We start from the raw sequence: 20,329 nt of genomic DNA, 5'->3' as shown, positions 1-20,329 counted from the left end.
GGGAGGCGGGGCTCCACAACTGATGAATGAGATAATCTCTAATATGAACATGTTTCAGTGCATGAAGTTCAATCTGCTGCCACGCTTTTTCGTTATTAGACGCCCACCATTCCCTAGTAAATGAAAGGCCTATTGCCACAAAATAATCTTTAATGTCGGGAAGACCCGCCCCACCCGCACGCTTCCTCCTAGTTAAAAGTTCTCGAGCCACCCTGGGTTTAGAGTTTCCCCAAATATATTTACCCAGCAAAGCTTGAGCTTTTTGAAAAAATGTAGCAGGGATCGGAATTGGGAGGGCTCGAAAGATGTAAATAATTTTTGGTAGGGTCATCATCTGGAAAGATGCTATCCTACCCACCCAGGAAACCATTTGCATAGAGAAGCTCGCGAAGTCCGTGGACATGGTAGCTAGAATAGGAACATAATTACGGGTGTAGAGTAGAGAGCAGGGCGAAGTGATCTTAACTCCCAAATAAGATATCTCCGAGGATTGCCAGTCGAGGTCAAAAGTGGCTTTTAAAGTGGCTTGATCAGTGGGCGAAATGTTTATAGGAAGGGCCTGTGATTTTGAACCATTAATCTTATAATATGAAAGGGATCCATAGTGGGAAATTACATTGAATGCAGCTGGTAAGGATTGTGAGGGATTTGTCAAAGTAAGTATGATATCGTCTGCGTATAGGGAAATAGTATGGGATCTGTTACCAATCTCAACTCCAGAAACGGTAGGTAAAGTTCTAATATGTTGTGCCAATGGTTCTAACGCAAGGATAAATAGGAGCGGGGACAGGGGACATCCCTGCCTTGATCCATTTGTTATAGTGAAGGGGTCTGAGAGGATTCCGTTGATCCATACTTTCGCCGATGGATGGGAATATAAGCTGTTAATAGCATTAGTTATCTGTCCTGAAAAGCCCATCCATTTAAGAGTTGAGAAAGCGTATTCCCAGTGCAATCGGTCAAACGCCTTTTCAGCGTCCAAGGTCACTACAAGCATAGGGAGGGTATGTACTTCTGCAAAATTGACCAAGTCTATTATGCGTCTGGTGTTGTCAGAAGCTTGTCTACCTGCCACAAAGCCGGTCTGGTCCGAGTGGATCAGGGAGGGAAGCAAAGGGGAGAGTCTGCTTGCAATGAGCTTAGCGAAAAGTTTGATATCGGAGTTTAACAATGAGATTGGCCTAAAATTTTGGGGTATATCAGGTGTTTTACCAGGCTTGGGTATAGTAACTACTAATGCTTCAAGCATATCTGGAGGGAAGGAATCGCCCTCCATGACACGGTTGAAAAGTTCCAATAAATGAGGGAGGAGATCTGGTAGGAAGTGACGAAAATATTCATTGGACAAGCCGTCAGGGCCTGGAGACTTACCCAGCGGCAGGGACGAGACTATTTTAGTCAGTTCCTGAGCAGAGATAGGGGCATTAAGGGACTGAAGCTGTGAATCAGTAAGGACAGGCAGGGAAGCTTTGGAAAGAAATTCATCTATTAAAGCTAAATAGTTTTGTGGAAGTGGGGTATGATCTTTTAAGTTATATAGGGATTGGTAATATAATTTAAATTGATTTGCTATGTCTCTTGGGTCTAGTAGTTTTGCTTTAGTAACCGGGTGAAGCAAGTACGGAATTTTTGATTTGGATTGTTGCTTTTTTAGCTGCTGAGCTAGGAGACGACCCGCTTTATTTCCTTGGGAGTAGAATTTGGATTTCATTCTAAGAAGAGATTTGTTATAATTTTGAAGGAGCAGAGCACTTAGTTTATTCCGCGCTGTTCGAAGGGAATTGGAGCCCTGTGGTGTAGGGGAGATTTTGTTAATACTCTCTAGATCAGCAATCTCTTTCAAAGTTAGTTTTATTTCCCTCTCTCTCTGCTTCTTTAAATTAATGTTTAATTTTATCAGGGAACCTCTCATAAAAGCTTTATGGGCTTGCCACAATATAAAATTATTTGAGACGGAGCCAACATTAAACTGAAAGAATTCACGAAGGTGTGCAGATAATTCTGCAGTATGTTTAGGATTATTAAAGAGAAAAGTATTATTTCTCCACACTGGAGCCCTATTAGACTGAAATTGTTCATCCAGAGTGATCGTGATGGGGGCATGGTCCGACCATTTTATTAGACCTATATCTGAGGAGAGTGTGTGAAGTAGTGAGGTGTAGTCAACTAGGAATAAATCTATCCGGGAGTATGAGAGGTGCGAGGCGGAGAAGAAAGTATAGTCTCTCTCCATGCTATGTTGGGCTCTCCATATGTCAGTCAATCCCTCTGACTGTAAAAAGGAGGTTATTCCAGTGTCCACTCTACGGGAAGGGGAGGTAGAGTCAAGGGCAGTTTGGAGGACGGAATTAAAGTCTCCACAAATAATCAATTTACCTTGCTTAAGTGAATTAACCTGGCGCATTACTTTATGTAAAAATGTTAGCTGATGTGAATTAGGGGCGTATACATTGACTAGAGTATACACTACATTATTTATGGAGCAGACTAGTATGACATAGCGGCCAGAAGGGGCCATTTTGGAGGTAATTGGGGTAAATGCAACTGTATTTTTAACTGCTATGAAAGTACCTCGTTTTTTCCCGGAGAAGTGTGAATGAAATATATTCGAAAAGAGGCGGTGGTGGATACGAAAAGCATCGGCCTGGAGTAGATGGGATTCCTGCACACACAACACATCCGCATGAGAGGCTAGTGCTTCGGACCAAAGATATGCTCGCTTTTGGGGACAGTTGAGGCCTTTGACATTAAGGCTCATAATCTTGAGACCCATCGCTGTACACAGGAAACAACCTACAGGTCAGGAGAACAATGGAGATACCACGTTATATCAATATGTCACAAATATATAATATCGAGCAGGCTATACCCAGAGTTTCTGGACAGATATCACAAACACAGGGACAATGGGGGAGGTAAGGTTGAGGTTATGAGGTAAAGATAAAGATAAAGGGGACAGTTGTAATAGAGAGATAAAGATAAAGGGGACAATTGCAATAGAGAGGATTTTTAAGGCAACAAATCACGTCACCCAAATGGATTAAGGGCGAAAGTCCAACGCCAGTGCCAACGAGGTAGACGAACAAGTAGAAGAAGGCAGGAGATTGCACCGGACCTATGAGGGGTGCAGAAAAATGGCCTAGTAGTGAGAGTCTTAACTTTAGTAGTTCTGCCATCAGGTGGAGGACATTGATCTAGAAAGTCCGTTCTGTGTAGAAATGTTAAAGACAGGAAAATATTCATCTTTAGGTTTCTGAGGAGGGTGGGTGAGATGCGTGCAAGGCCGGGGGATCATTCCCAGTAGATTTTGAGGAAAGAGGGATACCCCAGAGTTGGAGGAGTTGCTTTCCTTCATCAATATTTTTGATTGCATGAACTTGTCCATTCCTATGGATGAGCAATTTCAGGGGGTAGCCCCACTTATAAGGGACATCTCTATCTTGGAGGGCTGCAGTTATAGGTACTAGCTCTCTGCGCCGACGAAGCGTGTATCTTGATAAATCAGTGAAGAGCTTGATCTTCTGATATGGTGCAGGAAGCGGTTGCTTCTTACGGGCGGCTGACATCATGGCTTCCTTGGTATGAAAGAAATGGATCCGCGCCAGGGTGTCGCGCGGGATGTGCGGCCCTAAGTGAGGAGGTTTTGGTATTCTGTGGGCCCGGTCAATAATCATGTCAGGTACTGGGATCTGCGGCAGCAGTACTTTCATGAGGCCTTTCAAGTATGGTTGCAGTTCCTCAGGGATCACCTCCTCAGGGATGCCTCTAAACTTTATATTATTTCGCCTGGAGCGATCTTCCATGTCGGCCAACTTCAGTTTAATGGTCTCAAGCTGGTCAGCCATGTCATTGTGTGCGTCTATGATCTCATTTTGAGATGACGCGAATTCACCCATCTTTGTTTCAATATGGCTAATTTTGCCTTCTGCTGCCTGGATCCTCACAGTGATAGGGTTAATCAGTTTCTCCATATCTGCATTAAGGGAGAATTTCAGTGCCAGCAGCATTGCTTTTAGAGAGTCTTCAGTGACTATTTTATCAGAGGTAGGTAGCTTGTGGAACGGGTCCTCAGGCTGACCAGCAGTGGATGTTTTGCTGAGTGAGTCACTGACCTGCTTTCCGGTAGAGCCAGAGGGACCCTGGGTTGATCGGTGAAAGTCACTGAGATGCGGCCATGCAAGGAGGTCAGCGCTGCCTGTGGGAGATCGGGCGCCATCTTGGACCGCATGTGCAGGCTCTGCTACGTCGGCAGGAGTCGGAGGGAGGGACGGCTGAGGTCCCTGGAGAAGGTAAGCGAGTCCCAGTTGATCCGGTGGGGACGGAGAGCGGGCTCCAGGCGTAGGCGATGGAGTGCTGATAGGAGAGGGCGGCGGGGATTCAGTTGTGGGGCCGGCGCCATCTTTCCCTCTGCCTCTGGTGAAGAAGGAGTCCGCAGGCCCGTATTGCAGCCTGGGCAGAGACCTTTTGGACTTCCCCATAGTAGCTGGGGACATTAGAGAAGGCAGGAGGCAGTTAAATCCTCCACCAGGAAGTTTTGGAGCTGGGCCTGCTGTGTAAATGTCGCTGCGGTGCAGGAGCTCCTCTTTCATGCAGCCATCTCGGTCAGCAGCCAGGCCACGCCCCCCTTTTTCTATTTTTTAAGTGAATCCTCAATTAAGCCTTTCGGATAGCCTTTCTCTAGAAATCTAGTTTCTAGTTGTTTCCGCATCACCTGGTTGTTCAAACAATTCCTTCTTATCCTTCACATCTGACCATACGGAATGTTCAGTTTCCATTTGTGGTAATGACAACTTTTTTAGTCAAGGTAGCTATTTGCATCGACCGTTTTAAAATGTGTGCTTGTTTCGATTCGGTTGTCCTGTATTGTTAGTTCCAGATCTAAAAACGTGGCCTAATTGGGGTCTATGTGGGCAGACAAGCCAACTGTCTGAAAACAACGGAAAAACTATCTAAAAGTAAAGACCCGCCTACAACAGCACAAACAGGCTGTTTTTATTTATTCATCAACCAGTGATATTGCACCCAACCATATCTGATCCATCTGTTCTTTTAACTGTATACGATCTATGTATCTATTTATTATTTTTATATTTTAACCTATGATACTGTGCCTACTGTATTTATATAATCGTCATATTTGTTTATTTATTACCATTTGTTTATTTATTACCATGTTTTTATTGAACACACCATGTAAACATTCACAGTGCAGGTGGAAAAAGTATGTGAACTCCTAGACTAATGACATCTCCGAAAGCTAATTAGAGTGAGGTGTCAGCCAACTGGAGTCCAATCAATGAGATGAGATTGGAGGTGTTGGTTACAGCTGCCCTGCCCTATAAAAAACACACACCAGTTTTGGGTTTGCTTTTCACAAGAAGCCTTGCCTGATGTGAATGATGCCTCTCACAAAAAAGCTCTCAGAAGACCTATGATTAAGAATTGTTGACTTGCATAAAGCTGGAAAGGGTTATAAAAGTATCTCCAAAAGCCTTGCTGTTCATCAGTCCACGGTAAGACAAATTGTCTATAAATGGAGAAAGTTCAGCACTGCTGCTACTCTCCCTAGGAGTGGCCGTCCTGTAAAGATGACTGCAAGAGCACAGCGCAGACTGCCCAGTGAGGTGAAGAAGAATCCTAGGGTGTCAGCTAAGGACTTACAAAAGTCTCTGGCATATGCTAAAATCCCTGTTAGCGAATCTACGATACGTAAAACACTAAACAAGAATGGATTTCATGGGAGGATACCACAGAGGAAGCCACTGCTGTCCAAAAAACATTGCTGCACGTTTACAGTTTGCACAAGAGCACCTGGATGTTCCACAGCAGTACTGGCAAAATATTCTGTGGACAGATGAAACCAAAGTTGAGTTGTTTGGAAGAAACACACAACACTATGTGTGGAGAAAAAGAGGCACAGCACACCAACATCAAAACCTCATCCCAACTGTGATACACTATGTTTTCTATATTTCTTTGTAATGTTGGAACGGTGGGAATTTATCCGATCCCTCAAATTCTGGGTGGTCCGGCCGACGTATTGAAGTCCGCAGGGGCACTAGAGCATATACACTACATTGGATGTGCCGCAGTCCATGTGGCTCCGAAGTGTGTGTGTTTTTTTTATTTTTTTGTTCCCCCCCCCCCCTGTGGTGGTTTGGATACACTATGTTTTCTATATTTCTTTGTAATGTTGGAACGGTGGGAATTTATCCGATCCCTCAAATTCTGGGTGGTCCGGCCGACGTATTGAAGTCCGCAGGGGCACTAGAGCATATACACTACATTGGATGTGCCGCAGTCCATGTGGCTCCGAAGTGTGTGTGTTTTTTTTATTTTTTTTTTTCCCCCCCCCCCCCCCTGTGGTGGTAATCTCAACTTCCTGCAGCCCGTCACTGATTATTGAGCAACATTTGCAGTGTTTGTGCCCGCATTTGAAGGAGCCCCTACTATTAGTGGTGGTGGTGGTATTGGTGGATAAGCTAAGTTTGGGACATGATGGAGCCACCATCTCTTTTAGTGACCTTGCTCTACGAAAGGTTAGGTGTGGTTGGCTGGCCACCGTTCCACCTAAAATGGGGTCCCTCTGTAGGATAAACCAGTGGCGGTTTAGTATTTCCCTAATTTTGTGGTGTGCTGAGTTGTAACGGGTTATGAAATTGTATTTGTATTTATTCTCGTCACCTGTTTCTGATGTTGTAGACGGGTCTTTACTTTTAGATCGTTTTTCCGTTGTTTTCAGACAGTCGGCTTGGTTTTCTTTTTCTATTTTTTAAGTGAATCCTCAATTAAGCCTTTCGGATAGCCTTTCTCTAGAAATCTAGTTTCTAGTTGTTTCCGCATCACCTGGTTGTTCAAACAATTCCTTCTTATCCTTCACATCTGACCATACGGAATGTTCAGTTTCCATTTGTGGTAATGACAACTTTTTTAGTCAAGGTAGCTATTTGCATCGACCGTTTTAAAATGTGTGCTTGTTTCGATTCGGTTGTCCTGTATTGTTAGTTCCAGATCTAAAAACGTGGCCTAATTGGGGTCTATGTGGGCAGACAAGCCAACTGTCTGAAAACAACGGAAAAACTATCTAAAAGTAAAGACCCGCCTACAACAGCACAAACAGGCTGTTTTTATTTATTCATCAACCAGTGATATTGCACCCAACCATATCTGATCCATCTGTTCTTTTAACTGTATACGATCTATGTATCTATTTATTATTTTTATATTTTAACCTATGATACTGTGCCTACTGTATTTATATAATCGTCATATTTGTTTATTTATTACCATTTGTTTATTTATTACCATGTTTTTATTGAACACACCATGTAAACATTCACAGTGCAGGTGGAAAAAGTATGTGAACTCCTAGACTAATGACATCTCCGAAAGCTAATTAGAGTGAGGTGTCAGCCAACTGGAGTCCAATCAATGAGATGAGATTGGAGGTGTTGGTTACAGCTGCCCTGCCCTATAAAAAACACACACCAGTTTTGGGTTTGCTTTTCACAAGAAGCCTTGCCTGATGTGAATGATGCCTCTCACAAAAAAGCTCTCAGAAGACCTATGATTAAGAATTGTTGACTTGCATAAAGCTGGAAAGGGTTATAAAAGTATCTCCAAAAGCCTTGCTGTTCATCAGTCCACGGTAAGACAAATTGTCTATAAATGGAGAAAGTTCAGCACTGCTGCTACTCTCCCTAGGAGTGGCCGTCCTGTAAAGATGACTGCAAGAGCACAGCGCAGACTGCCCAGTGAGGTGAAGAAGAATCCTAGGGTGTCAGCTAAGGACTTACAAAAGTCTCTGGCATATGCTAAAATCCCTGTTAGCGAATCTACGATACGTAAAACACTAAACAAGAATGGATTTCATGGGAGGATACCACAGAGGAAGCCACTGCTGTCCAAAAAACATTGCTGCACGTTTACAGTTTGCACAAGAGCACCTGGATGTTCCACAGCAGTACTGGCAAAATATTCTGTGGACAGATGAAACCAAAGTTGAGTTGTTTGGAAGAAACACACAACACTATGTGTGGAGAAAAAGAGGCACAGCACACCAACATCAAAACCTCATCCCAACTGTGATGGACCTGGACGGATTGCTATCATTGAAGGAAAAATGAATTCCCAAGTTTATCAAGACATTTTGCAGGAGAACTTAAGGCCATCTGTCCACCAGCTGAATCTCAACAGAAGATGGGTGTTGCAACAGGACAATGACCCAAAGCATAGAAGTAAATCAACAACAGAATGGCTTAAACAGAAGAAAATACGCCTTCTGGAGTGGCCCAGTCAGAGTCCCGATTGAGATGCTGTGACATGACCTCAAGAGAGTGATTCACACCAGAAATCCCAAGAATATTGCTGAACTGAAAAAGTTCTGTAAAGAGGAATGGTCCAGAATTACTCCTGACCGTTGTGCACGTCTGATCTCCAACTACAGGAAACGTTTGGTTGAAATTATTGCTGCCAAAGGAGTTTCAACCAGTTATTAAATCCAAGGGTTCACATACTTTTTCCACCTGCACTGTGAATGTTTACATGGTGTGTTCAATAAAAACATGGTAACATTTAATTCTTTGTGTGTTATTAGTTTAAGCAGATTGTGATTGTCTATTGTTGTGACTTAGATGAAGATCAGATCACATTTCATGACCAATTTGTGCAGAAATCCATATCATTCCAAAAGGTTGACATACTTTTTCTTGCAACTGTACATTTTTACCTTTATTTACTATATATGCCAATGATCCCATGTACACTTACCCATTATGCCCACAGTGTACATTGACTTTCCTTCTTTCTCCCTCAATTTTGGCTCCACCCGGTGTCCCTGCGTTCTAGCCCGGAACGCACTGGACTCCGCCCCTCTCTGCCCCGCGATGTGTCCTGCCCCATGATGCGTCCCATAGTGAATTACAATGCGGCCCTGCCTCCAGCTGTCTTCGGCTCCTCCCGCACATGCGTTCCACTGTTGGAACGCACCGCGCACTTCCGCTCCAGACCGCGTACCCGGAGCCGAATGCATGCGTTCCACTGCGGAACGCAACGGGAGCCATCTGAGCCAAACTGAGCCACTTTGACTGGCTCCCCACATAACTTTACCTGGGCATACCCATATACTTCTATACATGTGCAAAAGCACACTATATATATTACATATACTATATATTCTGGGCAACTAAAAGAGCCTGGTGGGCCGGAAGTGACGCTCCGCCCACTTCCAGTCCCCGCCAGAACTCCCGGCGAATTGATACCTAATTGATAAATTAAGACACCCATATATACTTGGCACAAGTACACTTCATGTGATGTGTTTTATTCCAAACTGCTCTTGAGAAAGGGGGAGATACCCCGAAACACGTTGAGCTTTTATTTATTTAATAAAGAACTCTCCATTTGGAACCTTGACTACTATTCTTTGGGACGTGGAGGAAAGTTCACAACATCTGATGAGCGATCTCGGCGGGGGAGGAGCGGGTATAGGTGTATTATGCTTATCCTATACCTCCCTCCCTGGTGAAGTAAGTCCCCCTTTGTTTTAACAATTTTTAACACTGTTTAACATTTTAAAGTACCCCCACAGTGATACACGCTCCGCCATATATCAACACTGTGAAACAGAATCAATAACTAAAATAGTATAGGCACAGCTTTCAATTGACTCACTGCACTGCACCTATCCCATCCATCTCATCTTTACTTTGGCGCACCTGTGCTATTGCCCGCCCTCCCCACACACCACCTGGGCCACTCAGGGCAAGTTTCTAGTACAATTTTTTCTTGTTTCAATTCCTGTATTTACCTTGCAGTGTACCCACGTACACTGCTTTAGGGTGCAGCCTCGGTAACAATCCATCACCATCACTCACCCCACCCCAACACCCCGGCATATACCAATAGTTCTCCTGGCGCTCCTTAATCCATTCCTCCATCATTTTATATTGCCCTTAATTCTTTTTCTCCCTCTTCAATGTACTTAGGATACGGGGGTATATGCCATCTGGTCCTGGCGATTTTGTCCTATTTTTTTTTTTTATCTTTTCAAGACGTCACTGTACTTCTTCCTGGGTCAGACAGGGCACTTTTAATGGGGAATTTACTTTTACATTCTGCATTTCATCTGACAGTTTATTTTCCTCAGTGGATACAGTTTCTAATTTGGCTGCTTTTATTTGTCTATTACATGTTTTATTTTTGTCTTTATATTTTTCTCATGCTTCCCTGCTCCCCTCCTGTTTTAGATTTAAATGTTTTCTTTTATGTCATTTATTGCTTTCTTTACAATTCTATTTATCCACATTGTTTGTTTGTTTTTTTTTTTTTTTGTTTTTTTTTTGTTCCTCAACCTTTTATTCCCATAAGGTATGTACCTCTCACAATTAGATTTTAGGATGCTTTTAAAAAAAATCCCATTTTGTGGCTGTATTTTTATTTTTGAGGACTTTGTCCCAGTTAGTTAGGCCTATGGGCCTTTCTTAGTTGGCTAAATTTTTCTTTTTTGAATTTTGGTATTTTTGTTCCTCCCTGAAGAAACCCTCTTTTGAATGACAATTGGAAGGTTATTACTTTATGGTCACTATTTCCCAGGTGTCCCCCATTCTGCACGTCTGTTGTTCTGTCAGATCTATTGTTTAATACTAAGTCCAGTGTGGCCGTCCCTCTAGTCGCGTCCTGAACCAGTTGGGAGAGGTAATTGTCTTTGGTTATTGCCAAGAACCTGTTTCCTTTATGAGATGTACAGGTTTGAGTTTCCCAGTCTATATCTGGGTAGTTGAAGTTCCCCATAATAACCACCTCATTATGATTTTCTGTGGACTCTGGTTTATTAGGTGGTTTATAATAAACTCCTATTACTATTTTATTTATTTTTTTGGCTCCATGTATTTCTACCCACAGTGACTCCACATGTTCATGTCCCTAAATTATATCTTCCCGTAGTGTGGGCTTTAGACGGGACTTTACATAAAGGCAGACCCCTCTCCCTCTCCAGTTTTAACAATCCTTTCTAAACAGACCCTGTATGTTAACTGCCCAGTCATAGCTATCATCCAGCCACGTCTCAGTTATTCCCACTATGTCATAGTCCTCCTCACACATCACAAATTCCAGTTCACCAGTTTTATTAGTGAGGCTTCTGGCATTAGTATACATACAGTTGAGAGGTTTATGTATATTCTTCACCTTACACATTTCCTTCTGAACTGTTCTAGTCCCTCATTCCATTCCTCCCCCAGTTCCATCACCTCGCCCCAGGTCCCTATCTTTCTTTCCTATAATGTAATTTCCCTCCCCCCCAGTCTCTAGTTTAAACACTCCTCCATCCTTCTAGCCATCTTCTCCCCCAAGACAGCTGCCCCTTCCCCACTGAGGCGCAGCCCATCCTTACGATAGAGCCTGTAGCCGACACAGAAGTCGGCCCAGTTCTCCAGAAACCTAAACCCCTCCTTCCTACACCAGTTCTTGAGCCACTTGTTAACCTCCCTAGTCTCTCACTGCCTTTCTAGTGTGGCTCGTGGTACAGGTAGTATTTCGGAAAACACTTCCTTTGAGGTCGTTGCCCTAGGCTTGTGACCGAAATCCCTAAAATAATTTTTAAGGACGCTCCAGCTACCTTTGTCATTGGTTCCAATGTGGACCATGACTGCTGGATCTTCGTCAGCCCCTCCCAGTAATTTGTCAACCCGATCCGCGATATTTCGAAGTCGAGCGCCAGGAAGACAACACACCTTGCAACATTTATGGCATAGTGATGGCAGCAGCTCAGGAACTGAGCCCCATAATCCGCTTGGTGCGTTAATATGCTATACAATACGTTTACGGCATGGTGCAGGAAGGGGTCAAATAATATAACTAATCACAAAAAATGCCCTCATACAGCTACATCGACAGAAAAAATAAGTTGTGATGTGATAATGGAAAAAAAAAAAAAGATTGGTCAATAAATGACAACCAGGCTTAGTCAGCCTGATCGCTAAGGGGTTAAAAATGTTTTTTTCTTTTTTTTTTTTCTTTGGTGTACTGATGTCTTCAACTGCATGATTATCAGGAAGCTCCTATGTCACATGTGATTATTGAACAGACACAGACGTCTCAGTGATGGTCACCTGCACTCACAGGACACTTCATTAGCTCCTCCTTCTTAATTCTTGATAGGACCCTTGTTCCCCTTAGAACATCCTCAATTCTCAGTGTAATGGACCCAACAAGGTGCTGGAAACCTTTATTACAGATTCTGATTGATGACCTCACTCTGTCTATTCCACTGTATCCTAATGATGTCTATAAACCTGAGATCTGGTGACTGTGCGGCCATGAGATGATACAGACCTCATTGTGATGTCTGTAAAGTCAGCATGAGACGTGTGCTTTACCTCATGGCACATTATCTTGTTATATAGCTAGTTCAGTACACTGTCATGGGTGCAACTGTAATCTGTATGCCCACTGCACTGAACAACTAATGAGCCAGTGGGAGATGCAGAAGAGCGGACAGTGATCTCTCACATCTCCTGGCGGCTTGTAGGTTATTCAGCGCATTTTATTTTTAACTGTCTCCCATAACAGTCCTCCACAGCGCCATGCCCCCTTAATAGTGACCTCCACAGCACACCGCCCTTTTAACTGTCACCTCCAGAGCTCCGCCTCCTTAACTGGGACCACCACAGAGCCCCACCCCCTTAATAGTGACCTATAACCGTGAAGAAAAGTGGCTGAGTTGTTGTGGAAACCTGGTGTAAAACTGTGGGTATGTCAATGAGGTGAAGAGTGAAGGACCTAGAAGTTTCTTTTTGCTAATAAGGGTAATGTGACCGTGTGTATGTCAGGATATGACAGGATATTGGCTTATACGGGTCATGTGATGGTGCCATATTTGCATTTCTTGGGAATATCTCAAGTACCGTATGACTGTTGAGAACTTTAGGAAAGCCTTCCAGACAGCCAGAGTACCTACTGTATGTGCCAAATTCATTGTCCAATGATTCAGGCGTTTGGATGCCTATAAAGCACAGAGAGACAAACACAGATTTTTATAATATAGATACAGTATATGGACAGTTTTAGCTACATATGAGGGAGTCAGTAAGGTTCATCAGCAGTGATTGAGGAGTGTCTTCACTGTTCAGTACAGCGCTTTCCAGAGAAACTCATTGGCAGTTTTTTAATTAAATAAAGTACAAAATCAACAAATAAAGCATATTGCAAAAATAAACAGAATCACTTGCCCTATGCATTTAAGAAAATAAAATGAAATGATCCTTATGCTTTAAGCTATAGCTGAGTTTTATGGCATGGATTTTTATACCGAATCCACCAGCTTCATCGGGTCTAAGAGATCTATTGTGTGTTGAGGAATGTGGAGAAGGATCCCTTTTAAGTGAATCTGTTGCATGATGCCCACTCAGCACAGAAGGGCCAAAGGTGTTGTGAGAAGGTAGCCTATATTGTAAGACATGGTCAGGCTATTAAAATTTGAGTTATGTTTGTGGTTAACGGAAGTAGACTTGAATAAATTTTTTGTAACCAAAATCAAGAGTGGATTAAAAATGGATGACTTGTACCTGTAGTTCCTTCTGGATCAATTTCCAGCCTAATAGAAACGTTATAGGTTTGTCTACTCTGTAGTTTTTTCAATTCCAATTTTTGTCTTCACAGAAAATCCCAGTAAAAATTGTAATGGAAATGTTATATTATCACTAAATTCTAAAGCAGAAGATGAAGATACCATGCAGCATTCTTCAGGAGAAACTCTCATTATCCTTAATGTACATCCAGAACTTCATAGAACAGATGTATCTTATAATCTCCCTAATCATGAGGAACCTCAAGGGGGTAAAAGATTTCAGTGTGATAAAGAGTTCAGTCAAAAATCAAGACTTTCTACACACAGAAGAATTCTCCCAGAGAAAAAACAATACTGCTGTGCAGAATGTGGGAAGTGCTTCACAAAGAAATCAGATCTTGTTAGACATGAAAGAAGTCACACAGAGGAGAAGCCGTACTCCTGTTCAGAATGTGGGAAGTGCTTTACAGAAAAATCAAGTCTTGTTAAACATAAGAAAATTCACACAGGAGAGAAACCGTATTCATGCTCTGAATGTGAGAAATCCTTTATTACGAAATCACATCTTGTTATACATCAGAAAAGTCACACAGGGGAGAAGCCATATACCTGTTCAGAATGTTTTAAGTGCTTCTCAATAAAATCAACTCTTGTTAGACATGAGAGAATTCACAAAGCAGAGAAGCCATACTCCTGCTCAGAATGTGGTAAATGGTTTAGAGAGAAATCAAAACTTGTGAGACATGAGAAATATCACACAGGAGAGAAGCCATATTCATGTTCAGAAGGTGGGAAATGTTTTACAGATAAATCAATTCTTGCTACACATGAGAGAAGTCACATAGAAAAACAATATTCATGTTCAGAATGTGGAAAATGTTTTACATGGAAATCAGATCTTGTTAGACACGAGAGACGTCACACAGGAGAAAAAACGTTTTTATGTTCAGAATGTGGGAAATGTTTTACAGATAAATCGACTCTTGTTGCACATCGGAGAATTCACACAGGAGAGAAACCATATTCATGTCCGGAATGTGGGAAATGTTTTACAAATAAATCAAATTTTGTTACACATTGGAGAACTCACACAGGAGAGAAGCCATATTCATGTCCAGAATGTGAGGAATGTTTTACTACTAATATCAAACTTAAGGATCATCAGAAATGTCACACAGGAGAGAAGCTGTTTTGATGTTTTATATATTGAAAATATTTTGTAAGAAAAACAAATTCTAAAACTCATCAGCTTAGAAGAAACCTTATTATTTTTTTGGAATATAGGAAATACTGTAAGAGCAAAATGAAATGTTATCCCCAGTTGTTCACAGACCGGTAAGTAACTGGGGCTACATGGTAAAATGTGTTCCGCAACAGCAAAAAAAGTTGCACAATGTGTCTGCAACTTCACAAATCGGACAAATTGCAAAAATATCACAGTCAAGTTGCACTGGCACCTGACTTGTATTGTGTACTATAATGGCAAAGTCGCATATTACATGCAACCACATATCCAATAGATGCATTTGACAATCAATAGATGCAACATTGTGATTTTCATACTACATAACGTATGTGGAGATATTAATATTTCATCTTCATTCAAACAGTATTTAGAGATAAAATCTTCTATTTGCTCCACGACATCGTCGCCATTATCACTGATAGACATTGGGCCAGATTTATCATTAGCTCAGGTCAGAATAATGGAGTGAAAAAGTCCCCAAAAAAGTCCCAAACGCTAAAACTGCGCACAAATTTGCGACTTTTTTCTGCTCTGCACTATGCTCGCCAGTTTTCTGAAAGTGGGCGTGTTTTCTTATGTAAATGAATCTCTAGACAGATTTACTATTGGGACTATTAAAAAAGTCTCAATTTCACTCCAGTGAGGACCATGCTTATCTTATGAGACTTTTTAATAGAACGTGCAACTTTTTCGTAAAGATGTGCGACTTTTGTAAAGCTGCTTACTGACGGATAAACTGCTACCGTCAAACCACATTTATTACAGTCTTAAAGGGCCGATCATAAATCTGACTTGGCTAAAACTGACTTTAGCCATATGTTAAAGTGGAGTGAGCTGTCAGAGTAATGATAAATCTGGCCCATTGTCTTTTTGGCTCATATATTTTCTTTTAGCGCTGTGACCTTCATTGCTCCTACAGACTAACCCTCCTTTGCGGAGACAGTGATATTGGTGGCATGATGACTATATCACTGATTTATCTGACCGGGTGATTTGTGATAATTAACCCCATATGTACATTCCTGCAGTTTAATGGTAAACCTTTCTAGATACTGGAGCTGAGTGATATATCGGTGGTGGGAATCGCTTGTGATGTCACATCTGTTAATTAACCCCTGAATAATGGGAACATGACTTCAGTGACCAAGTGATACTCACTCATATATGTGTTTCATATGTATCCTGCCTCCTGCTTTATTACCCGCAGATCATGAATGGAGACATACTGGTGAATTATTACTATTTTGTACACTCTGTGACACAGTGAGAGGTTTACTACAAGAAAATTTAGACTAGCACATTTATATTCATAGTCACAAGTGCATATCAATCAAGAAAACATGGTTGATAAAAAAAAAGGCTGCACAACATTTCACATACAAACAATAGAGCTGAGAAATGGGGATCATTCTAAATTAAAGTGGTATTATACCTACTGTAAATGGAAAAATAAAAGCTCTTTGCGCACATTTTTGATCAATCGTGTGTCGGGCCCATCTACCAGGCGTCAAGGTGGCTTCCGCAGATGGGTACCTAACACTAATATACCGCCTCTCTTGGACTTACCTAAGCTTACAATTTTCAGGGCAGTGAAGGAACCAGCTACATTTATACTCTGCTCAGAAACCCCAGGCAGATGGGCGTTGCTCATTCTAAAAGAGGCGCTACCCTCAATATATACTACAAGAAAATTTAGACTAGCACATTCATATACATAATCACAGGTGCATATCCATCAAGCAGACATGGTTGATAAAAAAAAAAAAAAATGGCTGCACAACATTTCACATACAAACAATACGTTTGATCAAAAATGAGCTTTTATTTTTCCATTTATAGTAGGTATAATACCACTTTAATTTAGAATGATCCCCAATTCTCAGCTCTATTGTTTGTATGTGAAATGTTGTGCAGCCATTTTTTTATCAACCACAGTGAGAGGTTTGGTCTGGGAAAACAGGTATTTTCCTCCCAGCATGTGCTGATGGGCTGATTTATAGCCAGATGAGGTCAAATACCGGACCAGATTTTAAGTGCCTGTCCGGGTTTTGGCAGCACCTAGCTGTCCTTAAATAGGCAGCTGAGCTCAGAAGCCATGTCTCTGTGTTGGGATCTGGGAGCCTTGTTTCTGGATGAAGGCTTGCTACCTGTTTGGCTTAAAAACAAGTTGGTGCTGCTATGCTTAAGGACTCTTTGAGGCAGAATTGCCGCATGGTGTGAATTACCACCAACACCGCAAAGTGACTTTTTGTTTGAATATGACTGCTTGTTTTGTCACTTGTCTAAAGTGTGAATAATGAACACTGAACTGTTTCATCCAAAGAACTTGTTGTTGCCTCTATACTGCGTCCGCTAGTCCTGTCTACCAGAGAAAAACCCCACAACTCATTGACAAAAAAAATTATTCACCAAGAAATTGTTGTGGAATGGAATGATAATATATGTGAGTTATCACAGTTTTATAATTGATACATTTTTTGGGGAAGGCTGTACAATTAAAAGGAGGCTCTAAGACACTGTCTGGCCCTCTTTAGCCTAGATATAAGATGAGATACAGTTGGGCATGGAGGCATACAGATTCTGTATGGTATCTTGTGGCACATTTACCCTCTAATGTTACAGCTGGACCTGTAGATCCAGCAAACTTGTAGGTTGGTGAAGCTGGCATCCCTTCTGGTCCCATAAATGCTGGATTGGTGATAAATCTGGTCACCGGCCAGCCAATGAAGTGTTGTAATCTATGTGGAGACTTTCCTAGGAAACCCTTGCGAGCATTATCCTGCTGAAAAATGCCAGGTGGAAGCCCTGCCATGAGAGGAGCACATGTGGTGGCAGGATGTCCTGTACATATCTCTAGGCAGGTAATTTCCCTCATATCACTACTGGGGTCATATGAGATGGCTCCCCCGATCATCACACCAGCTGTTAGGGAAGACAATACGTCGCTCCACAGCAAAGACAGGAATGAAGTGCTCACCATGAGGTCTCCATACTCAAACCAGACTGTCATCAGATCCCAAACAGAACCTAAAGACAATACGATTGCAGTCTGCAGCAATCCAGGTTTCTCTTTCATGACACCCCTGCAAAAAAAGGCAACGGTGGATGGCTGTTATTGGCAGGACACGTAATGGGCACAGTGAAAGTTTCCTTCTGCTAAGTGCCTATAAATGGTCCATACAGAGACCTGGGTGTAATGAAGGGGCCACCTATGTCTGGATGGTGGATAACAAAACTGGGAACTGCTCATGCATGTCAGTGGATAAAATGATCCTCTCTACTGGTGGTCTATTTGGGCTGTCTGGAGGCTGTTTTCCAAGTGTTTGTGTCCTCACATAACCACTGCTCCCAACACCTCCTAACAGCTAGGTCAGAACAGCCTAGATGATGGCAATTTGTCAAAATGACCATCCTGGTTCTTTCAGTCCATTGATGTGTCTAAATGAGAATAAATAAACTTTTCTGTTTTAATTATATTAAAAATAACGTTATGTATCTTCAGTGAAATCCTGTGTGACTACACTGACGAGCAAAAGGGTAAAAATATTTGGAACTTTTGACTTTCAGGCTCCATATCTCACCATCCACTACAGCTTTGAATTTGAGACTACCATTTGTCATGATAAAAACATAGATCCCTCTGCCCGACTTGTTTCGCTAGTAGCAAATTTCTCAAGGGCTGTTTGCTAGTTACTTTATACACATTTGAGTACAATGGGTATGAAAAGGATGACATAGTGTTCCAGCAGGACAATGACCTGAAGCATACATTGAGATTGGTGAAAAAATGGTTCAATGAAGTAGAGGCGCTGGATTGGCCCCCACAGTCTCCAGACTTCAACCCAATCGAACACTTGTAGGTAGAGTTAAAGAAAAAGCTGTTTTCGTACCCAAGTGAGTCGACCAGTATGCACTGCACCAACATTGGGAACGTGTAGAAGAGACCTGGGAATAGATTTTGGTTGAGACATGCTTGAATCTAGCAGGCAGTGTTGAAATCCTGAGTCATTCCCTTGGTCAATTTAAATGATTCTAAAAGAAAGTATTGAGTATGGATTCAAGCTGGAGGATTTATATATTAACGGAGAATACAAATGTGATCGCACTCTATATCCAGCATTCTGCCCTGCCTCCATGCTGGATGAGACATTGGTGTACATTTTGGCCAAAGCGTAATAAGCCACTCACCACGTCAAGGTTGCCTCCATTTGAGTGGTCCCTAACGCTAGTTCCCACCTGTTCATGGGCCATGACAGCCACACAAAATCCAGGGAATGCAGGTCAGCGTGCACGCCAAGCACACTCTGCTTTTAACCCCGTCCGGTGCCATTACAGCTTTCATCGGATCCAGGGATGCAAGTACCAACATGCACGCTGAGCCCACCATATACTTCTCCTGGAGCCAAATGGCCACTGGTAGGTTCTATATAAGCAGACTCAGTTTTATACTGACTTTAAAACCAGCCTCCAGGACAGATTGACTGGTCAGGTGTGCATGACTCAAAGGAGATCGCCACGCCTCCAATACATACTACAAAGAAATTTTTTTTGGGGGGGAATTGAGTCAGCACAACCTGTATATAGGTGCAGACCACTATGGCGAAATACATATACAAACGGAGAATACAAATGTGATCGCACTCTATATCCAGCATTCTGCCCTGCCTCCATGCTGGATGAGACATTGGTGTACATTTTGGCCAAAGCATAATAAGCCACTCACCACGTCAAGGTTGCCTCCATTTGAGTGGTCCCTAACGCTAGTTCCCACCTGTTCATAGGCCATGACAGCCACACAAAATCCAGGGAATGCAGGTCAGCGTGCTCGCCAAGCACACTCTGCTTTTAACCCCGTCCGGTGCCATTACAGCTTTCATCGGATCCAGGGATGCAAGTACCAACATGCACGCTGAGCCCACCATATACTTCTCCTGGAGCCAAATGGCCACTAGTAGGTTCTATATAAGCAGACTCAGTTTTATACTGACTTTAAAACCAGCCTCCAGGACAGATTGACTGGTCAGGTGTGCATGACTCAAAGGAGATCGCCACGCCTCCAATACATACTACAAAGAATTTTTTTTTGGGGGGGAATTGAGTCAGCACAACCTGTATATAGGTGCAGACCACTATGGCGAAATACATATACAAACAGAGAATACAAATGTGATCGCACTCTATATCCAGCATTCTGCCCTGCCTCCATGCTGGATGAGACATTGGTGTACATTTTGGCCAAAGCGTAATATATTGGTGCGAAATGAACTCTCTGAAATTCAGGCTGTCTTGAACCTTCTCAGCCAGATCCACCTAATGTTACTAAAAGATTTCTTTACATGTAATGCTAGCAATGGGGTACACTCGGGATGGATGGTTCTGGACCATGTGAAGAGCTGTCAGGACCTTGCAGATATTCATAACAGCCGCTCATCCCCCAACAAATCCTACCTGAGATATACTGATTATATTAAAGAAGTGCTTCTGGTGTTTGTGTCTATCCTCTCCAATCTGCCTGC

The 20,329-nt window shown here is 42.4% G+C and overlaps 1 protein-coding gene across 1 annotated transcript in view; it reads left to right on the top strand.

Annotated features, from left to right (window-relative positions):
• LOC120990673 (zinc finger protein 585A-like) overlaps window positions 1-20,329 on the top strand; it is a 1,368,789-nt gene that overhangs the window by 467,575 nt on the left and 880,885 nt on the right. The window lies entirely within an intron of this gene.

This window comes from Bufo bufo, chromosome 2 (assembly GCF_905171765.1).
Source record: "Bufo bufo chromosome 2, aBufBuf1.1, whole genome shotgun sequence".
Lineage (NCBI taxonomy): Eukaryota > Metazoa > Chordata > Amphibia > Anura > Bufonidae > Bufo > Bufo bufo.
The sequence above is the reverse complement of the archived record's forward strand: the minus strand, read 5'-3'. Positions and strand labels throughout refer to the sequence as shown.